This window comes from Canis lupus, chromosome 5, assembly GCF_011100685.1.
Source record: "Canis lupus familiaris isolate Mischka breed German Shepherd chromosome 5, alternate assembly UU_Cfam_GSD_1.0, whole genome shotgun sequence".
Classification (NCBI taxonomy): Eukaryota; Metazoa; Chordata; class Mammalia; order Carnivora; family Canidae; genus Canis; species Canis lupus.
In genome coordinates this window covers 81,665,808-81,692,406 of record NC_049226.1, presented here as the reverse complement: position 1 = coordinate 81,692,406, position 26,599 = coordinate 81,665,808, and the positions used below count along the sequence as shown (strand labels likewise).

The 26,599-nt window shown below is 45.0% G+C and overlaps 2 protein-coding genes across 6 annotated transcripts in view; one reads left to right on the top strand and one right to left on the bottom strand.

Moving 5' to 3' along the window:
* The window catches only part of SMPD3 (sphingomyelin phosphodiesterase 3), an 82,453-nt gene extending 65,492 nt beyond the window's left edge, over window positions 1-16,961 (bottom strand). For both annotated transcript variants that reach the window (XM_038538512.1, XM_038538514.1), the window contains exon 1: window positions 16,842-16,961. The gene's annotated coding sequence lies outside the window, so the exon portion shown is untranslated. The remainder of the gene's footprint in view (window positions 1-16,841) is intronic.
* A 234-nt stretch (window positions 16,962-17,195) lies between these two features.
* ZFP90 (ZFP90 zinc finger protein) overlaps window positions 17,196-26,599 on the top strand; it is a 101,558-nt gene continuing 92,154 nt past the window's right edge. Inside the window, exons 1-2 of one of the 4 annotated variants that reach the window (XM_038538505.1) lie at window positions 17,196-17,301; window positions 23,750-23,851. The gene's annotated coding sequence lies outside the window, so the exon portion shown is untranslated. Of the gene's footprint in view, window positions 17,302-17,382; window positions 17,640-20,059; window positions 20,415-23,749; window positions 23,852-26,599 lie in introns of those variants that run through there. The other 3 variants (XM_038538504.1, XM_038538502.1, XM_038538503.1) reach the window with 3 other exon arrangements.

Genomic DNA, 26,599 nt, shown 5'->3' with positions numbered 1-26,599 from the left:
TCCTGAATGGACTCTGGCTTCCGCATTCTTTCCTCAGTCCAGCTCCTCCGCCTTTGTTTTGAGTTCAGCGCACTGAGTTTGGCCATGTGCCCATGAGGAAGCCCTGGACTAATTTCCAGTTTTGGGGGCCTTTTCCCATCATCTCTTGCTCTTCATTGTAAAAGCCAAGCAACACAGAGAATTTAGAAACACATTGGGCAGAGTCCCTCCCCTCTCATAGCAACAGATACTCTTCGGCTTTTCCCTTCGATCTGGGTCCGTGTGTGTGATGGCTGGACAAGGACACTCGCTTTATGGTCTATTTATTCAGTTAATGTTAGATGTGTCTCCGTGTGGCCTTTGAGGCTTTGAGCGCATCATTTCCAGTGGCTGCAAAATGTCGTGTCAAGTGGATAGACATGCATTATTTAATCATTTGCCTTCTGTGCACATCATTGCTGGAAGCCAGGTCACCTGACCTGATTTTGGCTCATAATGCACATTTACTAGTCCCAGTGCAGGGAGGTGCAAAAGTGGGGCCAGAATTCAGATACATTTATTTATGAAACATTTATTAACTGTCCACTAAAGGCCAGGAACTATACCAGAGAGATGGTGGGGTTTTGAGGGGGGAGGAGGAGGTAAGAAAATGAGGCCCTAGGTACCCAATTGCTTGAGAGTCTGACTGGGGCCAGGAGACAGGTCTTTAGGTCTCACAGGATGAGGGGGTGTTAGGGCTTGTGAGCCCCAGGGAAGTTATGATATGCCTGGTTCTGAGAACCTAGGTTCTCAGATAATTGGGATGTGTCTTTTAGACACTGGTGAGTTCCCCTTTATTTGTCACTGATGATAAAGTAGTCAAGTTTGGGACTAACTTGCCTTATAAAACCAAAAAAGCAAAGATGCTAGGGGCTTTTCCTATTATCACTTCAATTTTAGTTATTTGCCTTCAGATGTTCTTCGAGTAAGAGGAGAAAGGATATGGAAATAAAGCTGTATGGCTGGAAACTATGGGAAATATAGGAGCTTTTCCAGAATGACTTGTGTCCATCATGTGTAGGACCAGAGGCCACAGAGGCTAAAAACCACTACTTGATAGGAGAATAACTGCTATGCTTACTGAGCTCCTGCTGCAAGACACACGGGACTAGGCACTTTATGTAGGGAACCGTGAGTTTCTTTACAACAATATTTTAAGGTAGGTATGACTGTCTTTCACTTTATTTATGGAGTTTGAAAATTAGGATAGTTAAGTGACTTGCTAGAGGCGACTTAGCACTACCTCTTCTCTAGAGCCAGGTGGCTGCGTAGTATCTTATGAAACCCTGTTTCCAAAGACTGGTCCCAGGCATGTTTGCCTTTCAAAACAAAATGGTAACTGGATAGCAACCCAGACCTAGAAACGCAAGAGAAATTATATGTAATAATTTTAGAAAGCTCTCTTAAAGTAATTTACTTCCCATTGAGAGTATATACTTAGAGCTGAGATTGATAAGAATATATGTTTAGGGTTAGTAGTTAAGTTTATTTTTGTCATTTTCAAAAGAAATTGTACCTTAAAATTAACATACCACATCAGTGGTATAAGAAACTGATCTCATCCTCAATCTTTTTGCTGGTAGATTAAAGACTTTGGGGTATTTACAGACTTTCTGTCCTGCCCTGAAAAGTCAGGAGGCCAGACCAGAAACTACTGCCCAGTAAATTTTAGTGGTAGAGCCAGGTCTGTCCGCTGAACCAGTAGCTGGATGTGTGTGATGGGCAGAAGAGATTTGAGGGATTTGAGGGAATGTGAGCATTCCAAGGGACAGGACAGTCTGGGCCTGCTTTTTGTTTTTGTTTTGTTTTTAAAGATTTTACTTATTTATGAGAGACACAGAGAGGAGGTAGACACAGGCAGAGGGAGAAGCTGGTTCCACTCAGGGAGCCCGATGTGGGACTCGATCCCAAGACCCCAGGATCACGCCCTGAGCCGAAGTCAGACCCTCAACTGCTGAGCCACTCAGGCGTCCCTGGGCCTGGTTTTTAAATTTGACTTTGTTGTTTTTCTTGATTACAGCCACAATTCTAATTCATAGCCCTGTACACCAGAGCTGTAGGTTCTGCTTTCAAATGGCATACGGGGCACTGTGCTCAAGATGATGATTTATCTAATTCTTTCTTGGAAACCTTCTTTTACCTCTGACTGCGGATGCCTTACATGCTCTCATCACTACCCCTTGGCATCCTTGCTTCCCATTCAATCCCTGTGCCCTATGTCACGTGCTCAGAGGGGCTTCACTGACAATTTCCTCTGCTGGCATGTCTATCATGCCTGCCCCACATTTATTCATTGACATCCAGTCTGCGGGCTGATGCACACCCTTGAAACTCTGGTGAATTTGGGGCTGGAGACGCATTCTTGAGTCCTTGGCATATAGAGGGGGCTGCATCCCTCTCCAAGAATAGGTGTGGTCATGAGAGGCATGGGTGGAGGGGAAAAGCAAGGAGACCAGGGTCTGTCTTGGGGGAAACCACAGTTGAACTGTCAGTGCAGGTTGGAAGGGTCATAAGGGCAAAGTAGACGAGATGGGAGCAGAGCTGGGAAAACACAGGTGCCCTAGGGTTTTGAGAAGGGAGTGAGTGACCAGATGGATCTAGAGGGGCCAAGATCCCCAGGCTGTGTGGGGCCTGCTGGGATTCCTGTCTGCTGTTCTTATTAATTTTACCCAAATCTTAAAAATCGTAAACCCTATACAATGGGGATGAGTCTAAAACTATTTTTTTTTCAGTTCACCTTTTTAAACTCATAGAATATTATATGATCATTAAAGAACGTTTGGAGGAAAAAGTGGAAAGAAATTTTAAATACCTAAATTCAAACCTTTCTAAACACACCACATGCCAACCTTTTGGTATATTTTCTTTCAGTGGCTTTTCAGCGGCATAGGGTTTTTAAAGTTGTGATTATATATAAAGCTGTACTCAACTTAACATTTATATCCCAAGTACCCATTTATGATGGTCTTTTAGAAACATCATTCACACTGGTACAGAGTTCAGCACTTGCCTTCAATCTTCAGAATATTACTCCTTTCTGTTGTTATGTATGTTTTGGCTACTAGATGTCAGATACTGAAGGTAGTATGTAAATTTATGTGCACGATTGTCTTCATCTCATATTTCCAACAGCAATGGGTTTTCCCTCAAGTGTCCTGATACTAAAATCGAGAGTGTACAAATGTTCAGAACAGTTATGCTTGCACAATTGCTCCTATGAATATAAAATTGCCCTTTTATCCTGCTTGGTGCTACTTATTACCTTAAATTGTGTTTTGTCTGATATAGCCACTCACGCTTTTGCTTTTGTTTGCATTTATCTGGTATAGCTTGGCCTACCCTGGTGTTGTTTAATTTTAGTTGAGTCTCTAGTATTATTTATTTATTTATTTATTTATTTATTTATTTATTTATTTATTTATTTATTTATTTTTTCTAGTATTTATTTAATCTGGGAGCCTTTGTCTTGTAACAAGGGAATATTAACTACTTAAATTTATTGTCAGATTCATTTTGGGTAGCCTCCTGTCATCTTGTTTTATGTTTTCTGCATTTCTTTTCTTTTCTGACTTTTGCACCAGAGTAGATGATTTCTTTTATCTTCTGCTGTGATTTAGGCAGGGAGACATCTTGTTTCTCACTCCACTGATCTGCATTCTATTGCCTCCAATGAATGTTTTGATTTGTCTCTGTGTTCAGTTTCTAAGCAGCTCTGCTTATCTCAGCCTGGCCCCTTCTCATCTCTTTTGGTGGAGGCGACATCCTCTGCAGAATGGTTTTAAAGGCCCTCTGTAGTTTTTTCTTTGCTCCCTCTGGGAAGGGAGTCCTGCATAGGTACTCAGTGGTGTTTCCTGCAAGTGAAGGGACCATCCAGGCCCCAGCCAAGGGGGAAGTGTGTTGGGTGATGGTGAGGGGGAGAGGCAGGAAGTGTCCTCCCCACTGCAGAAGCCCCAGGAAGAGGTGCCTGCTGACCCTTAGTGGTGAAAAGCAGCCTGAGCGCATGTAGCCCCAGCTGACAGGGATGAGCTCTCTGCAGAGAGGGTTCCAGGGTTAAGGGACCAGAGTGAGAGGGGATAGAGGACCGGAGTTGCCTGGGTCTTGGCTCTGGCCTGGGAAGGTGGTTCAGAGCCTGTCAGTCTTATGCATGCAATTTCCTGGGCACTTGAATTATTTGAAGAAAAAAAAAAAAAGGATTTTTAGACTTGTAAAAGGAATTTCAGCAAGGGCTTTTTCAGTGCTTCCATTTATCTACTCTCTTAACTAGGTGTTGCTCTAATGTATTGTATATTAAAACTCTCTCTATGGGGCAATTAAAACCTTTAAAACATTTGCTTAAATTTAACACTCTGGCATTTTTTTTTCATTTATGCAAGATAGTTGCTCCTCTGTATCCCCAACACAGAGGGGCCAGTTCTGGGGAGGGCATTGCCACACCTATAGACAGGGCAGTAGTGGGGGCTGGGAAATGGAGTGTGGGGTTGGCTGGGGAGGACAGCCTGCCAGGGTCGAAGAAGGTCTCCGGAGGGAGACACAGGCCAAGCAAAGCTTTGCTTTGCTTTCTTTTTTTTTCCTGGCTTTATTGAAATATTATTGACATATAACATCTAAGTTTTTTTTTTTTTAAGGATTTTATTTATTTATTCATTTCTGCTGGACGCTAAAGGCTGACCCCTTACAATGTCAAGTTCCTCTAGGGCTGACATCTCAGCTGATCCTCCGGAATCCCTTGGAACATTTCAGCCAGAATCAAGCGGGTCCAGACAAGCAGGTTCCCAGGAGGTCTTGGGGCTGGGACCAGTCCAGGCCTTGGCCACTGAGATCAAGGTCATCACCCTAATCTCCATGCTACTCCAGGCCCACATGGTCAGGAGAGCCACTACCAAGCCTTTGGAGGACCAGATGGGGAAACTGAGTTCTAGAGGTGTAGATGATACATCCAAGGTCACTCTACAGGCCAATCCCAATTCCCTTCAGTGTCCTGAAATATCACACTTCTATGTGTGCTGGTGTAAACCCTCTGACTTAGGCCTTAACATCTGGGTCAAGCTTAGGCACGTGTGTGTATTATCACCCCCTCACTGCCCCCCATCAGTCAGTCACTCCTCTGTGCCTCTAGTATGCTCTGGTCATCCCCCCATCATACCACTTATTTTGCTGCACAACAATTATCTGTGTTTGTCCTCCTTGCAGGAGGCAGTACCTAACGATGGAGACTTTGTGTTGCTCTTTGTGTATAGTAGACCTACATGAATTTTGTTAAATGAATGTTGATGAATTCATAATTCCACTCACATAGGTTACAGTGGTTTGGTCCAATTAAATGTGCAGTCCTTTTATGATCCATTAATGCAAGATTATGTTCTTCTGAAGGTTAACAAGTGAAGAACTATTTTGCTCAGCATATCATGCCCATGAGGAGGCTGCTTGGACCAACTGCTTCGTGATTGCTCCCTGTGGCCATATGCTCTAATTGCAGGCAAAAGTTCTCAAGAGTGGGTCTTTCAAATGAAGCATTTTCACTAGGTGTACCCAGCAAGTTTCTGCAATATACGAGCCTCTGCCTCCTTTACCTTCATGCTGCTACCTCAGATGCCACAGCTGGACCTGCTCAGATTTGAGGTGAGATGAAGTTGGCAGTAAAAGATCCCAGTTTGGCTCATCTGCTGGGCTACCTTATTCCAGAAGTATGAGGAAGCATCTGGAAGGGAACATCATGGGTGACCACATTCACTTGTACATTTCCTACAGTGCACTCCTTGTTCTGCTTTGGAATTGACTAACCCCATAAGGACAGGCACTAAGCCTCATTCACTTCCATCTCCCCGATGCCTGGCACAAGGCTTAGCACACAGTATGTCAAGCGCGTGAGCAAACTATGAACACTTGGTGAGCACCTACTATGTTCTAGGCCCCAAGCTGGGGGCTGATCACAGGAACATCTAATGATCAGGTAAATGGGACCTGGCTGGTAAAGATATTCTAAAGTAAGCACAGCTGTACTTTCCACTCTAAACATCCATACCTTCATTATTATGATTTCCCAATTTGATTTTATCCTTCAAAAGTCACCATTCCACCCTGTTGCGTCGAGTGTTTGACACATCAATTTTTACTGGGGTCAGTGGCCACAGGAGCCTTTAACATTCTATTACCAAGTGTTTGTCATTTCTTTTTAAATTTCTTTTTATTTATTTAAGATTTTATTTGATTATTCATGAGAGACACACACACAGAGAAAGAGGCAGAGACACAGGCAGAGGGAGAAGCAGGCTTCATGTAGGGAGTCTGACGTGGGACTCAATCCCGGGTCTCCAGGATCACGGCCTGGGCCAAAGGCAGGCGCTAAACTGCTGAGCCACCTGGGCTGCCGGTGTTTGTCATTTCTTATTAATGATATATTTAAAATCCCTAGGGACTTGTTCCTGGCTAACTTGTCAAGACCCCTGTGGCCTTGCTGACCTGTTTGTTTATCCTTCCAGAACTGTGGAGGGCATCACTTTCTAGAGAAAACATAGTATGGCATCATGATCTCTTTCATTTTCTATCATCTTGTACATCAAAACTCCTTTACTTATCAAGGCGCTCTCTCATGACTGTGGAAGTTCCCTCCCCATGGCCTCACACCCTTCACAGAACTGCAGGGGCCTCTAGGAAGAAATGCCACATCTGGGTCCCTCTCCCTTCCTGTCTTTGTTTTCCATTGTTATTAGAAGCATAGCCGTGGAGAGAAATCGGGTGGTCAGCAGCTACTGCAGCCATTAGAAAGGATAGACTTTTCTTCTAACCCCCTCTAAGGAGAATGGGGTTTGGTCTCTAATCTCTGCAGTTTGCAGAGAAATAAGCACAGCGAATTTACAATGGCAAATTCAGAAACATTTCATTTTGTGAAACAGCTCTCTACAAAGGAGGCAGGGGGCACTGGCTGACAGGTGCTGCATCCAAAAGGGACTACGGGATTTGCAATGACCCTGACACAGGCCCTCACAGCAGCCACCCTGGGAGGCTGCTACTCAGGCAGGGGTGTCACTGGGAAATCAGACCAAAATATAACACTGCCTGCTTCCCAGAGCACAGAGAAAAGGACTCAGCCCAGTGGGCAAGGCTTCTGCCTCCCCCCTACAAAAAGGCCTCCAAAGCTTTTTGCCTGAGTTTGAGCACTGCAGCTGTGCTTGGCATCTGTGTTCCTGGCAGCCCATGCTGCCTGCCACTCAACACAGGCAGCAATGCTGGTAGCAGACCTTCCACCCTTCTACTGCCTAGGGCTTTTGTGAAGATCAAGTGAAAGAAAAGGCTAGGCACATGGTTTGGAAAGCAGAGAGCAATGGTAGGAATGCTGGATTGTGGTGTTGTCTGGCCGCCGTCTCCTCAAACTGGCTTTGGGCATGCCTGGTCACCTGCTCCACACGGCAACCATATGCCCAAATTCAGTGAGCTGCCTCCAATTGGTGCCTTCAGATTTCACATCCCTTCTTTTGCCTATGAACTCTTTTGGTTTTCTAGCTTGTTAGCTTGACATCCAAGACTTTCCAAACATCTATTTCGTATTGAAAACCTCTTCTCCATTTCAGGGCCCCCAGCACACCTCATTGGTGTTCCCAGCCCTATTCATTTGATCATAGCTTTTCCCTGTCTTCCCTCTTTACTGTACTCACCCTTCAGAGCCTCTCCATATTGCACCCCTTCTTGAAGACCAAGCAGAAGACCTCTATACAGGCTAATCAATGAATCATCTTGCCCTCTTTCAAAATAACAGTTATTGGGTTCCTGCTGACCTTGAATCAGAGAGGACATTGGTCACAGTGGTCAAGAGAAGGTTTTACAGTCAAATTGCCTGGGTTGGGGTCCTGGTTCCACATCTTACTGCTTGTGTGACCTTGAGCAAGTTAAAGTATCTGAGCATTGCTTTCCTCAGCTATAACGTAGGATAATAGTGGTATCTCTTTTATACATATAAAGTGCTGAGCACATTGCCTGATGCACTGTAAGCATTCAATAAAAGAAAGTTAGTATTACCTTAAGAATTTTCTTATAAGTTGTCATGTAATGGCCATAGCAACCCAGGGAAAGTAGGTTTTATTGCCCCAGATGAGAAAAATGAGGCTAAAAAAGGTTAAAGCACTTGCCCACCACATTGGTGGTGAAACTGAGATTCAGATTCAGGTCTGTCTGACTGGGATCCATTGCTTTAGCCAAATGCCATAGCCAACCCGCCTTCATCAGGCCTCTTGGGCTTACTTTAGCCCTTGTTCCTTGGTTCACTCTGTACATTAACATCTCTCTTCTCCTCAGCCAGACCCTGGGCTCTTCCAGAACAAGGTTTTCCAAAATGTACCATTCTGCATTTGTTGAGTGAACAAGAGGGAATGGATGGGGGAAAATGCATTTTAAGATCAGAACTTATCCCAAGAGAACTTAGTACTGGTACTTAGGTCTCTGGAAGTCATGGGTCTCTCAACAGAACCAGGGTTGAGCCTGCCTGCAGGCTCTTCCCCACCTTAATCCTCCCATCATACTTTAACCCCAGACATCTGACTATGTTGTTCTCATCTGCCAAAATACGTTCAGGGATCTCCACACTTGCTGTATAACTAGTCTGAGTGTTTTCTCTAGAGTCCGATCTGCTTTGTCAACAGAAATCCTCATTCAGCTTAACATACATTTCTTTGGTCCAGAAAGCAAACTTTTGGAAGAAGAATAGATATTCAAGGATAGCAGTAATGTGCTGCCTCAGAGCTGTGCAGTGGGTGGACCCATGGCCTGCTCTAAGAGCCTAGAGAACATGGTTCTCTGGGGACTGTGGTTTCTAGATTTATGTCCCATTTATTTTTAAAGCAAAGCTGTGTGTAAAGTGCTCTAAACACTAAGGTCAGAATGTCAGAATTTGAGAAGAAGTATGATGGAGAACAATACCCATTTTGCTACTTGCTTTACCATCCCAGGAAAGAAACTTCGCATGTGTTAATAGGACAGAGAGAAGAGCATGAAAGATTGTGTAGGGTGCCCAAAGTTACTGAGAACCTACATTTTGGTGCAGACACACTTATCAGATGAAACTGTCCTTTCAACCTCCTGTTAAAGAATATCTGAAATTTCATTTCATGAAAGCTACCATTTTTGAGCACTTACTATGTACAAGGTGTTTTATTTGCATTATCTAATACAGTCCTTACCACAACCTGCAAGAGAGGTGGTGCTAGCTCCATTTTATAGAGAAAACTGGTACTTTTTTAAAAAACATTTTATTTTTAAGTAATCTTTATACCCCATGTGGGGCTTGAGCCCACAACCCTGAGATCAAAAGTCGTATACTCCACCAACTGAGCCAATCCATGTGCCCCTACAGTATCTTGATCAAGGCCAATGGGGAAAAAAAAAGGCCAATGGGTAGCAGAGTGGCTTTGACCTCACATGTGTCTGACTCCACCCAGGATCTTTCTCCTAGAGCATAAGGCTTATATTTCCCTAGGAATCTTGGAGTCAAAGAGACTTAGAGCTCTTGGGTCATCTGCTCTTAGTATACTTTGATCATCTTCTTCCTCAACTCATTTAGCAGAGGTCAAGACCTGGGCATAATGCAATTAGCTAATTTGTTTATCCATTGTATGCTTATGTAAATGGCTTGAAATTTTTCCTCCGTATCATTATCTGCCAGAAAATTGGGGCCACATCAAGGTAGTTCATGAGCTTATACTGAGCAAATATTTCCAGTCCTGTTTTAACTAGTAGTAAATCTTTTCCTTTATTTATCTGAAAATTGCTTGTTCTTCTGTTGCCTCTGCCTTGTAAGATTCCCTAAGCCCCTTCTGATAATAACAATAGTTAATATTGAGTACACACTATGTACTAGCCACTGTTCTAAGGGATTTGACTCAACCAAAGAGGTAGGCTCTGTTATTATCCTCATTTTACAGGTGAGGAAATAGAAGCACAGAGAGATCAATCAACTTGTTCAGGGTCACACAGCCCAAGTGGGAAAGCTACTATTCATCTCAGGTTGACTGATTATAGAACCTCCTTTGCTAAATGCCTTAGTTTGTAAAGAACATTTCCTCCTAAGTGGAAGCACTCTAGAACAGCATTATTCAGTAGAAATATGAGCTATAAATGCAAGCCACATATATAATTATAAATTTCCTAGTATACACATTAAGAAAGTAAAGGAAACAAATGAAATTAATTTTAATATATTTTATTTAAACCCAATATATCAAAAATATTACTTCAATCTACATTAACATTATTAATGATATACTTTATATTCTTTTTTCATACTAATTTTTCAAAATCTAGTGTATATTTTATACTTACAGTGCATCTCCATTTGGACTAGCCACATTTCAAGTGCTCAATAGCCGCATGTGGTTACTATCTTGGACAACAGGATATAAACAGGCATTCTTCTTTTTGTATTTCATCTATGATTTGTTTCTCTTATAATTTTAAGTTTTGCATTAAGATTAGATCAAAGAAGGCTATGTTAATGAAAATGTGCCCTTTGGATAATTTGGTGAACAGAGCATTACTTTGTACAATGGAGAGAAGAAGCTTTAGGAATTACTAAAACCTGGGTTCTAATCTCCATCTTCGCTACTCCAGGGGCTGTGTGTGGCCAGTGGCAACCCCAATTTCCCTCAGCCTCTTCGTGTTAAAAAAGAGATGATGGTTTGTGATTATTAAGGTTCTTTCCATTTCTAAAAACTTTATTTACAGCACACACCCTTGTCAGGGGTTCTGCCTCTGTTTCCACTTTCCATTCAAGATTCCTATATGACAGAGCTTACCCTAAGTTGGACTGTGTTCACTATGACCAGCTCTGTGCTTGGCACATTGCAGATACAGGAATATTCATTGGATGAATAAAAAGTCTTGAGACCCCTGGGTTTCCCAGTTTTTGCCAGAATAACTCTACCAGTCTTGTCAATTAATTACACTTTTATTTCCTTTCTCATATTGGCATAAAATCTTGATGATCTAAGTTTTCTGAAGGGTCATAGCCAGAATTAAAAACCATTTCCTGATCCTGTTGGCAAAGGAGACGGTGCTCAGCTGTAGGCATAGCTTCCTAGAGACCCCCACAAATAGCTTTCCTCTTAATACATGCTGTTCTGATGTTGAGGAGAGTTAATTAATGACTCTAAATAAGAAAACAATCAAATCTGTCTGCGGTCATATGAGTCAGAGCAGACCCAGATGGGGAGCCAGGTCCTTGGCCTCCAAGTGCCCTCGGGAACAGCAGTAGCAGCCTTGCTCCATGCATCAGAGTCTTGCAAGGCCCTAACCTAGAAGGGGAAAGAATTACTCAAAATGGATTGGAGACCCAGCCTGATTTGAGGCATTTTCTTAAAAGGTGAGGCCCCCTATCTGTGTGTTGTGCAGACTGAGATAGAGAGAGGAGAAAAAGCAAAAGTCCGTTCCTCTCTATTCTCTTCAGACACCTAAACAACAGCTACTGAATGGGGAGTTCTCAGGCATAGGCCCCTTGTGCATGTGGCAAGATTGGGGCAGTTGGCACTGCCACCCTGGGAGGACCAGAGGACATGTAGCTTGAAGCATATCAAACCCCAAACCTGCCTACCTTCAGGCATCCTGCAGCCACATATGAAGACAGAACAATGGTTATGATGACATAAAGGCAGAAATGTGATGCTTCCCTGAGATTAGCTGAGGCTTACAACAATGAAAACTTTTATTTTGGAGTTAGAGACTTTGCTGTAAAAATCTGAGAGTAGGAATATGGGGAAGGAACCCCTTAACAATATCCAAGTGTCCTCAGCATTGGAACTGGACAGTAGCAAATGAAGATAAGCCCTATTTCTTTGGTTCTGCATGTATTCTGTGAAATAATATCAGCCTCTTCATTTTCCAACTATTCTTGCAGATTATTAAAAATACATTTTGATGCCATATAGGCTTGGCTTCTTGTGAAATTGTTCCATTCTGGAAAGAAAACTCTGAAACACTGGCCATGAGGATCATTATACTCCCCTTTCTCCTCCTTGGTAATCAAGTACAGGTATCCTTTTCGCAGGATAATATGTAAAGTATTGTGGTAATATCCTTGATGCATTTGAAAGGACTCTTTATGGCTTATGTCTGAATCTTTGTTGGCCCCCAATCCATTCCTCTAAAATTTGGTTAGAATCTCATAGAGGACAGTTCAAAACTTCAATTTTGCTTCTACAATAGCAATAGGAAAAAATAGAGGTAAGAGCAACCTCTGCAGTTTAAGAGATCCAGATTGGAATCTAAACTCTTTTTCTTCTGATCTGTATAATCATGGGCAAGCCCCTTTCCTCTTAAAGCTTCATTTCCTCATCTTGAAAGTGGAAACTACCACTACCATCTACCTCATAGGACTGTGAGGATTAAATACATTCTTACATTTGAAAAGCCTGACTCAGAAATGTTTCCTCTTATTAGCTTGTAATTCTTTAAATAGGGTTTGCCAATGGGTTCATTTGAAGCGATGCGATAAAAGTCTTTATAGCTCTGTTGCCTCCTATTTCTTTCTATGATGATGAGCTTTAGGGAAATCCTCACAGAGGCCATGCTCGTCAGAGCTTGCTTCTACTCCATGCCCTAAATCCTGCCTTCCCACTACTGGGGCGGAAGCCGGTGCTCCAGAACCTCGGACAGCTCCACTCCCTTGTGACTGGCAGCCCAAAGGAACTGGAGAGATTTGGGGGATTTTCCCAGAAAGGCTGCATTAGTGTTTGGAATTAGGAATCCCAGGGGCTTCATTCTCATTCACAGCATGCATGCTATTTGCTTGCATCCTCAGATTCTTCAACATGACCAGTTCTCCTGGAGAAATTCTGAGGAGCCTCTCCTCTTCAGAAACCCGTTAACTACACCCATAAGATTTACTAAATCTTCACCCCCTTTCCTTCTCTCCTGTGAACTCCAAGGATTTTTTTGAGCCCAAGAACAGAAACACCACCCACATCTTCCTGTATCTGCTGATATTTAATTTGTTTGGCTTCTGTACAAGGATTAAACATTCTTGATTAACTTCAAGTGAAAGTAATAATGTATGAGCATGAAGAAAGGCTTTACAAGACAAAGAGATTCAGGTATGAATTAAAAGAAACATAAAATAATGTTATTGCCTGTAGGTGATGTTAAGCGCCATTCTCTAATCAGAACAAGCAGGTGGTTCAATTTATGAGATAATTTAGCTTTTCACTCTTCTAATACAGAACACAACACACATATGCAGTCACCTTCTGAACAGGCAAGGAAGAGATTAAGTCCTATTTTTACTTTGTGATACTGAGTCACATAGTTCAATGCAAATCACATGGATGCCAAAGTAAGAACAATACCAGGTATTTAAATACCTCCTTTCCTTTGAGGAGCTCTAAAGATTTTGTGTCTGTGTGAAATCCCTTCAGAGTAATTCTGGGAGAAGAGACACACGTCACCAGATGAGGATTTAAGACAGCATGTTTCATCCATCTCCCCTACTGCCATGATTTCACGATTAGGTCTGGAAGAGCCAGTGTTTGCCAGTTCTTTGCACTTAGTAATAGCCTCTTGATTTCTACATTTTCTGGGCCATATTGTCAACTAGTGAAAGAAAGCTTATCTTTGAAAATATGTTATTGACTAATTTAATGATGAGGAAGAGAGAAGGATAAAATGGAATAAGAAGGGGAGGTGGGAATCATAGTGGGTGAGGAAGAGATAAATAAGATACCTAAAACATCCTGAGCTTGATAAGATTTTTCCATGCATTTTCCTCATAAGCAGATTTGATGCCCACCCCCAACTGGACAGAAATGTGGACAAAGGCATTTTGGCCCTCTTCAAATACTTCTTCCTTTTTTTAAAAAAGAAAGATTTTATTTATTTATTTGACAGTGAGTGAGAAAGCACAAGCAGGGGGAGTTAGCAGAGGGAGAAATAGGATCCCTGCTGAGCAGCAATCCAGATACACGTGGGGCTCACTCCCAGGACCCTGGGATCATGATCTGGGCTGAAGGCAGACCTTTAACTAAGCCACCCAGGTGCCCCTTTAAATACTTCTATATGGGCAAGGACAGTGGCAGTTCCACTGCTTGAACTAGTTTGAAGGAAATGCTATTAAAAACATCAACCTAGGACTCCAAAGGCAGACAAGGAGCCCCCAAATAGAAGGGTTTGTGGTTTTTACCTAACAGGGCCCACACCCACCCGTAATCTCCACCCTACGGGAGAGTGTTAGTTGCAAAATTACTACTTTTCCCAGTAGAGGTCGCTGTGGGTACCGGCAGTGGATACTTGTTGAGACTGGACCAGGCAGGGCTGGGCTGGATGGTGGCTCCACTGCCTGGTAACTGCTCTTCCTATGGTTCCACTGACAGCAGTCTAACCCCTCATCCTATGGGAGGGGGGTCTGTGGTGGGGATTATCTCAAAGCTATACAACGCCTTTGCTGTAAAAGCACAATGAAACTGAGGTCACTTGCTGGAAATGGGCATGTCCGTGGGAGAGCTGTCATCCTCAGAGGTGTCCACTCACAGTAGTATCTCTGTCTCACTAGTGCCCTCTCTGTAGTATACCTGGTATTACTGAGAGGCTACCTGCCAATAACCAGCAACCTAGACCTTTGGCCCTTCCGGACATGAAAGCCAGACTGAAAAAATTTGCCTTGCCACAAAATCTTACACCCACATCATAAAGACTGTGCTGGTGAGTGCCTCAAGCCCCACCTGGAAGCCCACGTGGAGGGGTAGGGTGGAATTCTGGGCCTCAGGGGAGCCCATTACAGCAAGATAAGGTTTCTCGAAGATGGGAAAGGCAGGACAATGGTAAGGAATGTTAGGGTCAGACCTGAGACCCCAGAAAGGCTGAAGAGGGCTCCACATACTTGTAAGGTCCTATCTTCTAGGCCACACCCCTGCATGCAGGCTAGGCCGAAGGCAGCCTGAAGCTACCTTCACCCTGAGGACACACACTGAGACCTTAGGTTATTACGGTGGCTTTAGAGTGGAAGGGGCTACTACCCTGCCTCCACTCCTAGCATCTAAGGTCAGCAGTAAGTGGCTCCTCTTCTCACAACCACACACAGCCAGATTCACAAGCTCACCATGACACACATATGAACACTGGAGCACACACTGGCACATTCACCCAGTCATACATGTTCACACTCTGATCCATGCAAACACCTTCGGAACCCGGAATCAAACTTGACCTAACGTGGTTGATGGGGCACAGGGGCGTCCAGTCAGGATGGCCCTCCAGACACTGGCCCACTTAGGTCTCCTGTATCCTGGGACCCTCCCCTCCAGGCGGAGCCCCCCCCCGCCCCCCCCCCCCCGCCTGTCCGCGTCCTCGTGGTCACAGGTCTTGAATGTCTCCCAGAAGGGACCCTGATTACCATCGCACACACGGCATCCTGGGGTGCCGGGCCGGCGTAGGGGGTGATGTGCCGGAAAGAAGGGTGCGGGGCATAGTACCCAGCCAGGGCGCAGCCGCCTCCTCCCTCGGGATTTTCCATCCCGGCTCGCGCAGGCCCGAGAGGAGCGAGCGCGCTTTGTCTCCCGCCCGGCTCCTGGCATGTTTCCGCGGAAGCTCTCTCCGCGCCGCGCCCGGAGCCCCCCCTTCCCTGGCCGCGCCCCCCGCCCAGCGGGTGGCGCAGGCCCGCCAGTGCAACGACCGCCGCTTTGTCCTACGGAGGATGCTTGGGCCGAGCGCAAAAGCCGGGTTCCCGAAGCGGCCGCCGCGCGCCCTAGAAGCAGGTAGCCAGATCTAGGGCGCGCCTTGCATTTAGCCGAGCAGCCCCAAAGGTCTGGGGGCGCAGGGGGAGTCTCCCCCGAGCTTCGGAGTGCTAGAAAGGGGACCCGCCCCGTCCCGCCCGCACGTGCCCATCCTCGTCGGGCTCCCTGCAGCGGTGCAGAAGCCGGGTCGCGGGCGAGGCGGGACGGGGCGGGGCTGGGAGGGTCGTCTCGACTTTTGGCCCTTGGCCTGCATCCAGGTAGAGAGGGCCTGGGAGGTAAGGCTCAGGTAGGGAGAGGTAGGGAGGACTCCCTCCACGCCTCTTACTTTCCCCCACCGCACATCCACACCCAGCCCACTCGGACCATAGGCGAGGGGCCCTGAGCATGAGCATCGAGAACCCCGAGAATCCGCCAGTGCTCTCCTGTGCCGGCCACTTCAAGCACAGTGGAGAAGGTCTCCCAGCCTTAGCTCCTCACATCCCAACCCCCTCCCCCCAGTAACCTAGGCGGGTCCAAGTGGGAGGAGGAAGAGTCCCCTGTCTCCATCCCCATCCCGTTTCTCCTCTTCACAAAAACCTAGGCTTCAGGAAAGGGTGGCATGGAAAGGATCTGTCTGACATCCCAACAGCCCCTCCCCAATAAGCCCAGGAAGGTCTGAGCAGAGGAGGAAGAGCCCCTTGTTCTCACCCATCGTACCCAGACCCCCTTTGTAACCTCAAGCAGTACAGGTGTTGTGGGGAAGGGTCCGCCTGCCTCAGAACCTTTCATCCCGTAACACTCCCTCCCATCTTCAATAATCCAAGCAGCCTCGTTTTCAAGCACGGGGGTGGGGGAAGGCTCCAAGCTCCCCGACGCCCTCTCGGTAGAGATGGGGGGGGGGTCCCTCCAGCGCTTGCCCCTCACACTCTCACACTGCGCCTCCACCATAAAACAAAAACTAACCCAAGCAGCTCCGACTTCAGGCGCCGGGCCACAGGGAGGCCCTCGAGTCAATCAGCAGCTCTTCGGGACAGATGGTCTTGGGGGCGGTGAGGAGAGGTCCCATTAACTCCCCAGGCCCCCTCATATCTCAGTTCATTCCCTCCCCAATGAAACAAAAGCGAACCCAGCAGCACCGACCTCAAAGAGGAGGGAGGGCTGTCAGCGCTCGGCAGCGCAACCAGCTCCTCTGGGCTCCTCACTGCCCGGCTTTCCCGCGGTGGCTCTCGCGGCGGCGGCGGCGGCGGCGGCGGCGGCGGCGGCGGCGGCGGCGGTAGCGGCGGCGGCGGCGGCGGCGGCGGCGGCCACCGCAGCTCTCGCGTCCGGAGCCTCCCTCGGACTCAGCACCTGGAGCTGCGAACAGCTCCGCGCCTCATTCCGCTGACTCCGCCTCCCCTGCGCCGCCGTAGCCAATGGCGATCTTGGCCCCGCCCACGAGGCCGCCCATTGGGGGCGCCTACTCCGTTCTCTTCTGCCCAGCCTGCTGGTTTCTCGGGCTCTCCGTCAAGACCGCATCCCCCAGAGACTGCCGGAGTTTTTGCACAGCCTTCTGGAACTTGTAGTCCTTTAAGGACGCGGAGGGGGCTTATGCCGCAGGCAGGTAACCGAAGGTGGACTTCATTTCCCAGGGTGCATGGAGCAACCGAGGCGCTGAGGAGGGCGGGAGGAACTGTTTCCATAGCAAAGGCGGCTGGCTGGGGACTGCTGATGGAGAAATGGGGCAGGCCGCGGGACCGTCGGATTGTGCGTGACTTCGGGCAGCCTCTTGGGAGGGCGTTTCGATTTTTTTTTTCTTTTTTCTTCTCGATACCCATCACTGGACTTTGGGCCTCAGTTTTCCTATCTGAGAAGAAGGGCTTGGATCCGATCCGTCCTCCTGCCCGCGGTCCGCGGGCATGGGGCAAACCGAGGTCGAGCCCTTTGGTTTGCCGAGCAAAGGTGAGAGAGGACGGAGGAGACCTGTGGCTTCAGAGTGTGGCATTCTGAAGTTTATCCCTTTATTTTTGTCTCGATTTATCATGGAAGAGCGCTTTACTTCTAGTCATATCCCTTGAAGCAGGCCTTGTCCCCCGGTCTATCCCCTCCCAGACTGGCCTCCCTACACCACCCCCGATACCGCAACATTTCCCCCGGGGTCGCCAGAGGGCGCTACTCACGCTTCCGATTGCCTATGGAATTAAGCCCACACTCCTCTCAACGTTGCTCTAAAAGCCCTTCTGAATGTGGTGACCACCTCGTTCTTGCACCACTCCGAACTTCTTGGTAGCTGGGAAGCCTTAGCCACCCGTGTTCTCTCGCTACGGTGGTTCCCTCCACCCTTGCACTCGACTAACCGCTCGCCCTCTTCAAGCCCCAGCCTAGGCGTTGTCTCATCCGTGAAGCCTTCCTAGATGCCTGGCTGCATATTAGGTACCCCACCTTGTGTGTGTGAACCGCGCCCTCTACTTCCCCTATCTACTTGCGTGTTTGTGTATGTATCCATTTTCCACATTAGTTTGTAAGATTCACAGAACAGGGGCCATGTCTATATTATTAATACTTACAGTCCAGTGCCTATCGTGTCTGGCACGTAGTAGGTACTTCCTAGATATTTGTTGAGTTGAAAATGAACCGAACAGTAATTGAATTTTATTCACACCTCCATGTTCTTCCATTTCTTAAGGTTGCATATTTCCCATTGCTGGAAGCATTCAACCAGAAGGATGCCACGGCAGTGAGGAAATGTTTATGTCATTCATACAGTGGATTGGAATTTTGCCTGAATGCTTTGGGAGCCCTTACAATCCTATGACGCTAGGGATTGATAGATTCATGCCAATCATTCCTTGGAAGTCTTGTCAATTCTCCCCTAAATGTCATCAGTTCTTCATGTTCCTCTATTTCTAGCTGTTTGCCCTTCTCCTTTTTTGTGCCTAAATTCCCTGCCTCCCACTCCCTTTCTGGGAAAGATCTTCTGCCCCTGTCAGTTATGAAGTAATGACAGTCTGAGATCCCTGCCCTTCTTCAGTTCTCTGCTCAGCATCATAAGGCTCTGGTGCTGATGTCCCATCTTGATAGCTAATTTTTTTTTTTTCTGAATCTTTTCCACTCAGGGCTCTGGTGTTGGCCAGATGGTCCAATTAATCCCACACATGCTTCATATGTCACCCCATCCAGACTTTTGGGTGTATTTCAGCTAAAGCATTCTTGGGAGAATGCCTTAATATATGGGTATAATTAATTCATGGCCGAAGAAATAACCAGGGGGACTATTACCCTGAGCCTGATTCAAAGCAAAAAGACAGATCCTGAGAAAAAGAAACTGTCATCCTTGAGTTGATGACATCCACGAGGGAAGACTAGGATTGTTGAAGGAGTAAAATGGGTTGCATTGGGGGAAGCACTAACGGGACCTCTAAGAGGCATGGCAAAAGGGCTTTGATCCAGGCTAAACCCTGAGGGAAGATCACTAGAGCTAGGTAAACAGATGAGGCCTCATTACTGAAGATGAGAAAACTATAAGGAGGCGGGGGAAATGGGATTTGTGCTGACACAGAGTGTCTAATTCTGTAGAAGCAGTGAGAGTAGAGGTTGTCAGAAAAGCAGGTGGGGGAAGACTAGGCCACAGAGTGGGCATCAACAGAGCATTGGCAGAGTATCAACAGAAGGCTAGCAAAGAACTGCCTGTAGCCACAGCTGAAACTCTGAAGGTCAGCTTAGCACTTAAGGAGTAATGCTAGTTTTCAGGAAATTGTTGCAAATAGTGAAAAAGCCAGGGTACCATGATTCTTCCAGAAAGCAGGGATTAAAATAGCATTGGTCCAGCCAAGTAGGGTAAGGAAAGCCGGGTTCTAATTCTGACTTTGCCTCTGATTAGATGTGTGACCCTGGGCTGGACCTGATTCTTCAGTTGTAAAATGCTATATTGGTGTTAGGGAGTAGCTAATAAGATGGAGATATGGAATCCAAACCCATTTACTAGCTACGTGACCTTGAACAAACTACATTATCAGATCTGTAGTTTGCTTATTTGACAATGTTGTAATAGATAAGTGAGGTAGCTTATGTAAAGCACTTCACAAATATTAAGCACTTAACATATGCTATTCATCTTCGATTATCAGAAATTGTTTTGACTATGAATAAACAGGCATGAGGTAATGTCCTGAGTAGCCTGGGTTCAAATTTCCATTCTCTCTCTTATTAGTTGTATGGTTTTGCTTAGGCATATACTCAATACCTTTGTTTTATCTTTTTTTTTTTTTTTTAAAGGGTGGCCTTAGAGCAGAGAATGGAATTCTAGCTGCTTGGAAGCTAGAGTTATAAAGGATTCCAGGGAAACATTAAGCTAGCCTCCTACCTTGTTAAAGGGGAAGTAAAGGTCTCAGTGAAATTCCATACGTCTTCTAATTAAGTAATGAGGGGATTAACCAGAATGTTGCAGGGTTGAAGTGATTAACCAGGGCTGGGTGTTGCAGTGCCTAGTATACTAGGCTGAGGAATATAGCTTTATTCTAAAGATAATGAAGGTTTTTACGGAGACATGCGTTTTGTTTTTGTTTTTGTTTTTGTTTTTGTTTTTTTGAGACCTGCATTTTGAACAGTTCTAGGGCCTGTGTGGAGAATGGACAGGAGAAGATGAGGCTAGGATGTAGGTCAGAAGCTGCTGTAGTGATCCAGCACAGCATCTATGAAGATAGAAAAGAGGGGGCAGATCTGAGATGTATTACAAAGGTAAATATTCAAAGGACTTTGTGAGTGATGAGCTGAGTGCACAGAGGAGAGTGGTGAGTCAAGGATGATATCCAGGTGTCTGCCTTGGGAAATTTGGTGAATGGATGGTGCAACATTTCCCCGAGGTGAGGAAAAGTTAAGGAGCAGGTGGGTTTGAGGTGAGTAGGAGACATCCAGGTAAGATGTCCACTAAGTGACTTGGAGTTTGGCTTAGGAGAATGCTTTAATATTTAGGGATTCATGGCCAAAGAAAAAACAACCAGAGGGACTATTACCTTAAAACTAATTCAGACCAAAAAAAGCAGGTCCTGAGAACCTTTCATCTTTGAGAGATGAGAGATGTGATCCAGAAAAAGAATCTTAAGCTATCAAGTTATGAGCATATACATCATAATTGAAGCCATGGGAATAGATGAAATTCTTTACTAGAGAAGATCAAAGAGAAAACCAAAATCCCTTGGGAAATACTAATATAGATAACACTTGGGAATGGTTTTGAAGAGGAAGAGGGAGAAAACCAGAAAGAATGTAGAATTGAGAGACAATTTTGTTTTAAGTTGGGAGAGATTAGGACATTCAAAAATGCTGATGGGGAAAAGTCAGTAGAGGTATAGTTGAGGATGAATGCTTTGGGAGAAGGGTTGACGGGTGAACTGAAATCAGTTAGAGGGGTAGGAGGTGGTAGGGTTCAGAGTGAGTCTCAGGTAAGAGGAGGGCCCACTTTTCCTTTGATATGGAAAGGGAAAAAGGAAGGAAGAGTTGGAGATGCAAGTAGGTTGATAGTCAATAGGTAGGTGGTTGGGAGGTGGGCTCAGGAAATGGAGGCACTTCATACCTAATGGCCATTACTTCTCATGGGATATCAGAGGCAAGGGAATCTGCTCAGCATGAGGAAATGAGTTGGAATGGAAAGCTTGGAAAAAAAGAGTGAAAATGTTCAAGATAGCTGCTGTGGAAAATAGGAGAGAAAGCTAATAGCAACCGACAGGCACTGAAGAGCAGTGGTAAAGACCTGCTGAGCTTAGAGGTGATGGATTTGTAGGAGCAGTAATTTGCGGGGTTATTGGTTTTCTTCAGCATCCTATTAGTCCTGAGATATGCATGGAGGAGGCCCCTTGTGAGACTGATCCAGGTCTTGGCTTTGCTGGACAAGGGAGATAAGAAAGCAAGGAAGTTGGAAATGTTGACAAGAGAGTTAGAAATACTAGTCCACCAAGAGGAAAGAGGTGAAACCAGGATAGCGTGGGCAGATGAAAGGAATGGGATTCTCAGTGTAGCAGAAGATAGATATGATGGGTGGGAGGGCAGGGAGTGCAGTGCTGATCGGAGGTAGAGGAACTCTGGTCAAGGGCACTGGCTGGAGTGGACAGAGAAGATCATGAGAAGGTATTGAAGGCAATTTTGTAGGTCACTGGCAGGTCTTCCAGAAAGATGAAGGAGAGAGGAACCCCAGTAGCCCTTGTCGAACTGTTTAGTGAGTGGGAAGTTAACAGATGGTAAGGGAAATAGATAGGGTGCAAGATCTCTGACATGAGTGTCACAGAAACCAAGATGTTGGAGAGCTAAGAAGCCCTCTTACCCCCATAAAAGCCATGAGCTTTCTTAGCAGTATCATTTGAACATCATCTACACATGATCAGTTTTATACATACCTAAAACGCAGAATGTCTAGGAATAAACTTAACAAAACAAAAACCAATTCTAGATTTCATGGTGAAGTTGTATCAACCAAGTTCAATGTAGTGATTCCTGCAATTTATATTTTGGTATAGTTTGTAGATTTGAGTATGTGCATATCAACTAGAAAATGTGTTTAAGAATTTTGCAAATTTCATTTCTTAGCAACGATTTGTTTTCTCATTTTAGAACATAAATTAGAGAACTTGTGTTGATTTTTTTTTAAATGTAGAGTTTAGAGCTTAATTCATGCCTTTGAAATGCCATGAATTTGAAATGCAGCCATTTTCCTTTCTGCATCCTTGAAAAGGATTACAAGGATTTTATTAGTTTTTCAGATAATCTTGCCAGCACATACAGTCTTCCCACAAGGGTCTCCTATCAGTAATGTTGGGTTGTGATTGACGTGGTAGGAGTGTTGTATGTGAGCTTTGTAAGACAAGTCAAATAAGCAGCCAACTTCAGGATTTTCCAAACAGCAACTCAGTATACAATTATGGGAGTTGGCATAGAATATGAAATGTGCATCTAAATGTTTATTGAGAAAAATGATCTTCCTAATTTTTAAAGAAAAATGACAAAATCAGTTAATTGCATTGAGCAATCTTTGTCTTTAAAAAAAGCAGTTACTTAAAAATATTTTTGTATGGTTGATATGTCTTTGTAATGTTGGAGTAGGTTTGCTATTCCAGCCCCTGGGAACAGTGGGTGCTTAGAAAATATTTTGTAAATCAATTCATGAATGTTATGATAATCTGTTCATTGTTGAAAATTCTTCCTTTTATCCTAAACTCTCTCCTAAAATATCCTTGTAAAAGAATGATTCTTTTTAAACATGAGTCAAATCATATCACACCTCTGCTCAAACTCTTCTAGTGGCTTCTTTGTCTTGAGAGCCAACGCTGAAGTTCTTATGATGGCCCACAGGACCGTGTATACTCTGACTTCTGTAGCATCCATCTCTGCCTTGTCCCGTAGGCACCCCGTGCTTCAGCACATAGACCTCCGTGCTGTTCCTGAGTATACCACCTATACTCTGGCCTCAGGGCCTTTGCACTTGCTATTCCCTCTACTTGGAAGCTCTTTCCCTAAATATCCTTATGGGCATCCCATCTGCAATGGCAGTCTTTCCTCTTCTGGCACTCTCTATTCCCCCTTTCTGTTTTGTTTTCTTTTTCCAATAGCACTTATCACTATCTGACATATTAAACATTCTCATATGTGTTTATTTTCTGTCTCTCTCCCATCCTCACTCCTCCAGTAACCCACTATAATAAACTATCCATTAAGGTATAGACTGTCTACTTTTTTTTTTTTTACTGCTTATTCACAGCATATGGCACAGCACTTGACACATAATAGGTACTCAGTGAAACATGTTAAATGGATAAGAATAACACATCATCCCTAGTATATAATCCTAACATCTTTTTATTTTTCCACATTACAGTCTACATGTAGGACACACACACACACACACACACACACACACGTCTTTCATCTTCTAGAAATCATAGTTTAGATATAATTTTGAATGCTGCTTTTTTTAAACATAAAATATAATAAGGATTTTCTCTTGCTAAGATTGAGTTCATTTGTTCAGTTGTTCATTCACTCATTCATTCAACAAATATCTAATGAGCTGTTTTGTGTTCCAGGCAGAGCTGGATCTGTAGTGGTAAACAGGATGCAGGACTTGCCCTCTCTACCTTGGCTGTCCCGCTCTGCAAATGTGGCCAGACTAGAATGTTTAATCCAAGGTAAGTCTGGCAGGCCCAGAGGCCAAGACACTGTCCTGCCCATAAGTCTTTGCAGTGGTATGTCAGCAGCCTCTTCAGCTGGTTCATATGAAATTTAAGATTAACTGAGATTCTAAGACTATCTTTAAGTGACCTGTTGCCAAACTTAGTTCCTTATCTCACACTTCTGTAGTTGAATTTTTAACCTGAAAACAAGACTTTGCTTTTCTCTCTATTTTATATCAATATATTGATAGAGAAGCTGCACTGGTCACATTCCTTTTGTCTAAAATTGTCTAATAAGAGTCATTCTGGCAGCTTTATGTATTGGTGTGATGATTGAGTCGGACATTTGTCAGTCATTTTGGTTGCCTGGCAGCTAAGCCTCCTTCCTGTGCTTGAGGAATCCCTATGCCTCATCAGGTGGAATCATCTTCCTTTACAGCTAGGGCGTGGGCATAAGCTTGAGGCTCTGGCTCCTCCGGTCAGACAAGCCCCCTCCTCATGCCACACCTCACCGATTTTGTGTGTGTGTGTGTGTGTGTGTGTGTGTGTGTATTTTTTTATTGGAGTTCGATTTGCCCACATATAGTATAACACCCAATGCTCATCCGTCAAGTGCCCCCCTCAGTGCTTGTCCTCCCCAATTTTGAATTGGAAGCCAGGAACAGCAAAGGAGTAGGGTCTGCTTTGTAACCCTTTTAGTGATTTGATGGGTACAATCTCAGTTTCCAGTGACAGCAATTTTATGGGCAGCACCCAGTATGAAGGTGTCTGTGGTGTAGGTGGCAGGAATGGTAGTCCAGATTCAGTGGTCACAATGATGTCTTCTTAGACCACTGTTGAGTTGGGGTTAAAGGCATTGTTTCTGACTGTGTGCTTCCAAGCCTGATTTTCTACCTTCTTGGAGATTTTGTGAGCCATTTACTCTTTTAATTTATGTCCTTTTCTGTGCATGTCAGCCAAAGTTAGTAATTTTTGCTTACGACTAAAAATCCTAACCAATACATTCAGGATATGAAAAGTGTATTGGAAGTGCTAAGCACCACACACATACAATATATTGTTGTTTGGGACTTTGATTCTTAACTAGTAGGTGTGAGGGGTGTTAGGGGAGGTAGGCCTGAACTCTGTACCTGCTGAGAGTTCAGACAGGTCTAGGCATGCATGCCTGAAAAGCTGGCCAGTGGGAGGGTATAATGGCAGGAACTTGTGGGCTGAACACTGGCTCAACAGCTAAAGGCTGACCTCTGACTCAAAGGCAGCTGTTATGAGGATGGAAGCTGCCAGAGGGCCTGCTGGACACACATAAGTAGATTGGCTGCTTTCTCTCTCCTACCCTTGGACAGTTACCAACAGCCAAGGCCAGGAGATGGGGCTAGACTGTTAAGCAGTTCTCTTGAGGTTGTGTAGCTGCCCTTGGGTGTCCTCATTGGGGTAGAAGAAGAAACCTGTCTGGATATGCTCCCCACCCCTGGAATCACAAGAGGGATATGAGTGGGTTGGTATTCTATCCCATACTGCCTTTAGGCTGCCATTCATCCCACTGAGCTATAGCTTGGCTTTCCAGCCCAGCCTAGTTGTGGCTTTCCAGAGTCCTGCCTTGCATACTGCCATCTGAACCTATCAGTCCTGGTGTCCCAGTATGGGGCTGAGGCTGGCACTTCTCTTGTGGTCAGTAACAGACCCTTGGGAGCTTTGTGACATTGAGATTAACCTACCTGGGGACTTTCTGCTGTGAACTCCAGAGGACCCCCAAATCAGCTCTGTTGGGTATGTGTATGGGGGGTGGTACTCCTGCCTTAGGGCATTCCCTGATCTGAGTATACAGTGAGCACTCATGCTGGCCTGATCTCTGCCATTGCCTATACCCTGGTGCACCTCCAGGGAAGACAAAGATCATGATGTCAAGGGTCATGTATTGGACCCGGACTATGGTCATATCTGAAATGTGGTAGCACTGAGCATTGTTCAGAGAAATCCTCGTAGGAAGCTGTAGGTCCCTCCTATAGCATCTGATTTTGTGATGTTAAAATCATAACCACCAATTTTAATCCTCTTGCCAAATGTGACTATATATAATATTATTTTCAAATCAAAACAAATAAAATAAAATCCACTATAAAAACAGCATAGAAAATAAGTTCTTAAACTTTATCATTTGATTTAGGTTGGCTTTCAATGCCAAAGTCACTCTGTGTCAAGTAGTACCCTGGCACTTTCTGTGCTTTCTTTTGCTAATCTTACCATAATTTCATGAACAAGGTACCATTTTAATTCCTATTTTACGGACAAGGAAGCTGAGGCCCATAGAGATTAGAGGATTAGCCCAAGGTCACACAGCCAGTAAGTGGAAGAGCTGGGTTAGCCATCTACTGTCAGAGCCTGAGAACCGCCCTTCCCTTAGCCCATTCCATTGTGGAACATCTATGGCTATTGAAATTTTTCCCCTCACATGGAGCTAAAAATCTGCTTCTTCCTAAGTTAGTACCACTTCTGTTTCTGCTTATGTCAGTAGCCCACCATGGCAACCCCTCATCTCCCAATCTTTTAGCTCAGTTCTCTTAGTCTAGTAATACCTGAGGGCACGTCAGCTTCTTCTGGGAACATCTGAACTAGTTTGTATTAGCCAAATCCTTAAGACAGTCATTTAGTAAGGTTATTATGGCTGGGAAGCTCTCTAATTTTCTGATTATTTTGACTCCAAAGATACTGGCATGCAGTCTTTCCCACTACTGGCAAGGTCATGGCAAGAAGGGGCAGCCCGGG